Source organism: Ailuropoda melanoleuca, unplaced genomic scaffold (assembly GCF_002007445.2).
Source record: "Ailuropoda melanoleuca isolate Jingjing unplaced genomic scaffold, ASM200744v2 unplaced-scaffold1079, whole genome shotgun sequence".
Taxonomy (NCBI): domain Eukaryota; kingdom Metazoa; phylum Chordata; class Mammalia; order Carnivora; family Ursidae; genus Ailuropoda; species Ailuropoda melanoleuca.
In genome coordinates, this window is record NW_023179159.1 from 233 (window position 1) to 7,077 (window position 6,845).

Sequence of the window (6,845 nt, forward strand, 5' to 3'; positions counted from 1 at the left end):
GCGTTATGGGATCGAGCCCCACATCAGGCTCCTCTGCTATGAGCCTGCTTCTTCCTCTCCCACTCCCCCTGCTTGTGTTCCCTCTCTCGTTGGCTGTCTCTATCTCTGTCAAATAAATAAATAAAATCTTAAAAAAAAAATAAGCAAAGGGCTTGAATAGATATTTCCCCAAACAGGTTATACAAATGGCCAACAAGCATATGAAAAGATGCTCGCTATCGCTAATCATTAGGGATATGATTAGGAAAAAATCAACTCAAATTGGATTAAAGACTTGAAAGTAAGACCTGAAACCATAAAGCTACTAGAAGAAAACATAGGGGGTAGTCTCCTTGACATCAGACTTGGCAATGAATTTTTGGATTTAATACCAAAGCCAAGGCAATAAAAACAAAGACAAACAAGCGGGACTGTATCAAACCATAAAACTTCTTTTTTTTTTTTTTTAAAGATTTTATTTATTTATTTGACAGAGATAGAGACAGCCAGCGAGAGAGGGAACACAAGCAGGGGGAGTGGGAGAGGAAGAAGCAGGCTCATAGCGGAGGAGCCTGATGTGGGGCTCGATCCCGGTTAAGAAGCTTAACCGCTGTGCCACCCAGGCGCCCCCCGTAGTCCTTTTTATTTTCATAAAGTCCGCAGTAATCTCCTTCACTTCTGATCATAGTAATTGAAATCTCTCCTCCTTTTTGCTTGGCCAATCTAGCCAAAGGTCTTTTGAAAGAATCAACTTTGCTTTCTTTGAAGTTTCTCTTGTTTTTTATTCTCTATTTCCTAAATTTCTGCTGTTGTCTGTATTATGTGGTTCCTTCTGCTTGCTTTTGGTTTGGTGTGCTCTTGTATTTTTGGCATCTTTTTGACAGAAAGCTGGGTCATTGATTTGAAATCTTGGCTCTTTTTAAAGGTAGGCATATATAATGAAAAACTTCTTTCTGGTCATTGCTTTTGCTACTTCCCATGAGTTTTGGTATGCGGTTTCTTCATTTTTGTATTCTCCAAGTAACTCTAAAGTGCCCTTTTGATTTCTTTCCTGCCAACTGGCTGTATAGGAACGTATTGTGTAATTTCCACAGATTTGTGGGTTTTCCATGTTGTTTGTGTTCTTGTTTTTTAATTTTATTCCATTGTAATTGAAGGTCATACTATGTCTTATTTCCATCCTTTTTTTTTCCAATGATTTTTTACTGAATTATGTTAGTCACCATACAGTATTATTTCCATCCTGACACAATTTCTTAAACAGCATGATTAATTAAAGTAGCACGTTATGGTCTGGTGTTTCCAAAGAGGCTCTCGTCCAAAAATAAAAGGCTAAGAGATCCAGGAATGTAATCCTGTTCCTTTGGTCACTTCAAAGATGTGCCAGGAGACACTGATCTGACTGCTCTAGTGGTGGCCCGTATGTGTGACTTGCTCTGGCTCAGCCATTGGCTTGAAAGTTCGAGTAAAGGTCATGGAGGGAATAACTCCTGATATGAATGAATCCTGGTGTCTTTTAGTCCTCAGGTTGGTAGACCAAATTATAATTGCTCCCAGGAAATTTTGCATTTCACTGTTATTTCATTGTTTTTTTTAATTTTTCCTTACAGTACTGTTTCCATTCCTTACTCCAGTTTTTGAAATATTAAATATCTGGCTATTTCCAAAAAAAGTTACTGATTTTTTCACAAAATCTGCAAAAAGGATGAAGGAAAGTCGCCTCAAAGATAAACAAAAGGTAAATCCGGCGGTGGTTACATGTGCGTGTTCACTTCTGATCTTTCATTGAGCTGTATACAACTGACGTGCACACTTCTAAGTATGATTTTATGGTAGGTAGGGAACTCTAGGGTTTAGAGCAGGAGACTTCTAACATTTCAGAGAGAATGAAGAAGGTGGAGGTCAGGGAAGGAGATAAGAAGATGAGTCAGAGACACAATGTTTAAAATTTAAGAATAAGCATGCCAATGAGTACGTCAGTGCATAAACTTTGGTGAGAGAAAAACTGCCACTTCCCTTCCGTAAGTTGTCAAAACATAAAAATTACTGTGTAAAATCATTTTCGTGGTAGTATGATTTTGGCAGATATTACACTGGCAAAGGATCCCTTCAATTCTAAGCCTCTTTTCTTATACATTTGCTCGTGGAATTTCCCCTCAGGCACCTGGTCATGTTACATTTGAGCCTGTCATAGTCTAGAGTGTGCAGGTGTCTTCTTTGGGTACTGAGGCTGCAAGCTGGCTGAGCAGGCTTTGCCTTCCTGAGGCCTGGTGGGCAGCGCTAGGATGTGTGTAGGACAGGGAGACAGGGCTGGGTACTCCAGGATGTCTCTGAAGATTGTGCAGAGTTCTGGGAAGGTGGGGCATTCGAAGATGCTGACACAGAAGCTGCCCGCGGACTCTGCAGAGGTCAGGAGATTGGTCTATGTGGCCACTCATTAAGAATTAAGGTTGGAAAAACAAAAGGACTGAAGTCAGGGACTTTCTCCTGAGCAGTAGGTATGACAGGAGAGGGACCAGGCACCTCTTGGGCCAGGAAGTTGTGTTCAAAAGCCAGAGAAGCTGAGGATCAGAGAGAGCAAGAACCAAAAAGCAGTGGGACGTAATGGCTGGATTCCTGCATGAGAAATATCGTGCTCTTCAAGATTTGTAGCTGGACATTTTTGTTCACTTTTGCCTCTGGCAACACTAGTTAAACTTCTGGATGTGAAGGGGCCATATTCTCAGGAAGAGAAGTTAGGTACTGCACCCCTGATTTACTTCTGACTTCACAAGTGACTTTTTGTCATTGAAATATCTCTTTCTGTTTCCAGCACCGAGTGGATTTTCTTCAGCTGATGATTAAATCCCAGAATTCCAAAGAAATGGACACCCATAAAGGTAAGCAAGGAGAGCTTCAGATGGCCTTAATGGGGTGGCTCAGAGATAGGGGTGGTTCTGAGATATGGAGGGAGATTTTTAGCAGATGGAATATCAGACAATCGAAGAAAGACACACGTTCAGATACAAATGGTAGCCAGAGCATTTTCCAGAAGAACAAAGCCACAGTTTGTTCAAAGCTTAAAGGGCAATGATAGACAAAGCAGTCAGTGGTCTGCCATGTGGGAGCTTGTTTGCAATGTCAATCCTCCATCCTAATCCAGACCCACTGAATCAGAACCTCAGTCTGGAAATTCACATCAAAGCTTCATGACATCAGGAGGCACCAGGCCCCAGTGTAGGTGACCTTCACTTGGAACACTTGGTTAAACTTGTGTTCACTGGCTTAATGTACTGCAAGGTTTTTTCCCTTTGTAATTAAGAAGTAACTGGTACTGAATGCCTTTGTGATGTGTACATCTTACATATTTCTCTTTAACCTGTCACCTACTATTTTAATCATCCATGGATAATATTTGACTAAAACCATTATTAGTATGATGGTTGCAAAATGATGACTTTCTACTTCCACCATTCCTCCTACATTTGGAGTGATAGTCCATCATTAGGGTGAGCTTTCCATTAATCATCATTATTGAATTTGCTTATTTATTTTATTTTATTTTATTTTTTACTATGTCCAGTTAGCCAGCATAAAGTACATCATTAGTTTTTGATGCAGTGTTCAACGATTCATTAGTTGCATATAACACCCAGTATTGTGTATATGTGTATCTATATATATCAGTATGATCTCATATATTAGTAACTTAGTCTTTTACATCATTTTTTATTTAGATTGTTAATTTTCTCAGATATGTCCTTTGGAAGCCCTTTTAATTGGGTTCCTGTGTCCTTTTTTTTTTTTTTTCTTCTTTCTTTTTCTTTTTTATGTTTTCAGTAAAAAAAAAAAAAAAAAAAAAAAAAAAATTTTTCTTCTTTCTTTTTCTTTTTTTGTGTTTTCAGTAGACTTTATTTATTTATTTTAAAAGATTTTATTTATATATTTGTCAGAGAGAGTGAGAGAGAACACACATGAGGGAGTGGCAGGCAGAGAGAGAAGCAGGCTCCCCGCTGAGCAAGGAGATGGATACAGGACTTGATCCCAGGACCCTGGGATCATAACCTGAGCCGAAGGCTGACAATTAACTGAGCCACACAGGCATCTCAATAGACATTATTTTTTATAGCGGTTTAAGGTTCACTGCAAAATTGAGTGAAAGACACAGTGATTTATCCTATATTCCTCCTGCCCCTCTTACATACAGCATCTCCCACTATCAAAATTCCCCACGATGTGGTAATTTTGTTATACTCAATGTCCCTCCAATGACACATTATCACCACCCAAAATCCATAGTTTACTTTACAGTTCACCGTTGGTGTTGTATATGCTCTGGGTTTAGACATATGTATAGTGATGTATATCTACCATTATAACACATAGAGTATTCTCTATCCTTTTTCCGTATTATTTTCTGAGAATTTCCTTATATTCTGGTGTAAGACAGTCCAGTTTCTCTTCTGTTTCCCTTGATGAGCCCTGGAATCAGCCATTTTCTTCAAGAAGCTCTGTTTCTTTTTAGTGAAAATCGTATTTAAAACCCAAAATCTGGGATCTAGGAGTGCTTGTTGCTATGAGGGTTTCTTTGCTTCTGTTTCCTCTCAGTGGGTCAAGCCAAGAATGTGAACTATATTTACACAGGACTAATCAACATAAATATTTTTATATCCATAACCAGTGATTTAATTATGGTCTCTGCATCTGAAAGAAAAAAGAGGCTTGATTTATAGTTGTTTCTATGACAAAAATATTCCCATCGTGCTTAATTTCAAGCTATGTATGGTTTGACAACCATCTCACAAAATTCTTTAATATATAACAGTTTATTCTAGAGACAAATGATGGGCTTACTGTACTACACCACTAATATCTATATATCTTTATCTATTACTATGTCTATTTCTCTTCTTTTAAAAAAATTTTAAAAAGATTTTATTCATTTGTTTGACACAGAGAGAGAGAGAGAGAGACAGTGAGAGAGGGAACAAGCAGGGGGAGCGGGAGAGGGAGAAGCAGGCTCCCCGCTGAGCAAGGAGCTCAATGTGGGGCTCGATCCCAGAGCCCTGGGATCATGATATGAGCCAGAGGCAGACTGAGCCACCCAGGTGCCCCTGTATCCTTCTATTCATTCATTCATTCTTTCTTTCTTTCTTTCTTTCTTTCTTTCTTTCTTTCTTTCTTTCTTCTTTCTTTCTTTCTTTTTCTTTTTCTCTCTTTCTTTTTCTTTCTCTCTTTCTCTCTCTCTCATTCTACTGCTTTCTATGATGAAGGAAATATTCTATGTATGCTTGGTTCTGTACAGATTCACTACACACATGTGGTTATTGAGCACTTGACATGTGGCCAGTGTCACCGAAAATCGGAATCTTATATTGAATTTAGTATAACTAAGTACGACTTAAATATAAATAGCCACATCTGGCAAGTAGCTACTTTATTGGACAGCACAGGTCTAAACTTTGATTATCATGGGGTTCACAGTAATCAAGGGCAAGAATTCGATAGTTAAATTTATCCGTAGCAGCATCGAAGTGTGGCGGGAAATCCGAGCTCTATAGACCTTTTTTTTACACTTTTTTATTGTTTTTAGTTGTGAATTACATGTTTGTGTCAGGCGCCGTGTTCATTTCAGCGCTCTAAGTATCTAAATGTCCTGATACAGTTCTGATCAAAGAGATTAGAGCATGACCATGCAGAGTTTCTGCCAGGAGAAAATCAAAGGAGAGGCCAACTTATATTCAGAGTGGGGCCATTCACTAAGGAAGGTGACATTGAGGCCATGATTGAATAGGCATTGCTAATTCCATTCACTGGATTCAGTTTGTCTCTATTTCTTCCTGGCCAGTACCCTGCTATTGACACATTCTTTCTTCTGCTCCTTTAATGGCATGAATTATCCTAGTTCAATCACCACTCTTCTTTCTTTGTCTGTGTTGTAGTTTCTGTACATATCAGAGGTCATCCACTTGAGAAGTTGTGGGCCAGGTCTTCTATTAGCTGAGATCTTGGAAAGGTATAATCTGTGCTTCTCAAGCTAGGTTGTGCACACAAATCACCACATCTCATGGAAGGTCAGATTTTGATTCGATAGTTCTAGGGTGAAGTTTGAGATTCTGCATTTCTAATGAGCTTCCAGATGCTGCAGATCCCGCACTTTGAGCAGCAAGAGTTTATCTGTAACCCAATTGTGTTCTCTCTCTCTTTTTTTAAAAGATTTTATTTTTATTTATGTGACAGAGAGCCAGCGAGAGAGGGAACACAGCAGGGGGAGTGGGAGAGGAAGAAGCAGGCTTCCAGAGGAAGAGCCGGATGTGCCAGAATGCCGGGATCACGCCCTGAGCCGAAGGCAGATGCTTAAGGACTGTGGCTACCCAGGCGCCCCCCAATTGTGTTCTCTTAAGTTCCCGCAACTGTGTTTAGATGAACGATCATTCATTTTTCCTGACGATCAAGCCTTAGCATTGCAAACTCTCTAAAGAAATTTAAGTTCCATTTTAGCTGGAAGGATTTAAACTTTCCTGGGGGGAGAAAGCTATCCCATGTGACTTAGGACTGAAGTCCATTTAGGATTCTCCAAAGGACGTACTAATAACTCTGTGTACTTTAGACAGAAATGCCATCTCCTCAAATTACCTATGTGTGTTGGTGGGGGCGTGGCATGAGCAGGAGCAGATGGCCAAGAGTAGTTTAGACCATGGGAATAACCAGATCAAGACAACTTCTGGCTTTTCTGCGTCTGTAAGGTAGACAGAGTGCAAACCACTGTGATTTTGATTCTGAATTGCTTTTACATTTCCCAGCTAGGGAATTGGAAGTTTCAAATAGATTTCTATCATCTAAACTGTGATGTTTTATATTCACCTGCTCTAGCTAAAATGTCATTC

General features: G+C 39.5%; 1 long non-coding RNA gene across 1 annotated transcript; it reads left to right on the top strand.

Annotated features, from left to right (window-relative positions):
* Positions 1-598: 598 nt before the first annotated feature.
* On the top strand, positions 599-6,226 carry LOC117797655. Its single transcript, XR_004622637.1, has 3 exons — positions 599-1,717; positions 2,792-2,858; positions 6,199-6,226. It is a non-coding gene; the product is annotated as an uncharacterized LOC117797655 (long non-coding RNA).
* Positions 6,227-6,845: the final 619 nt, after the last annotated feature.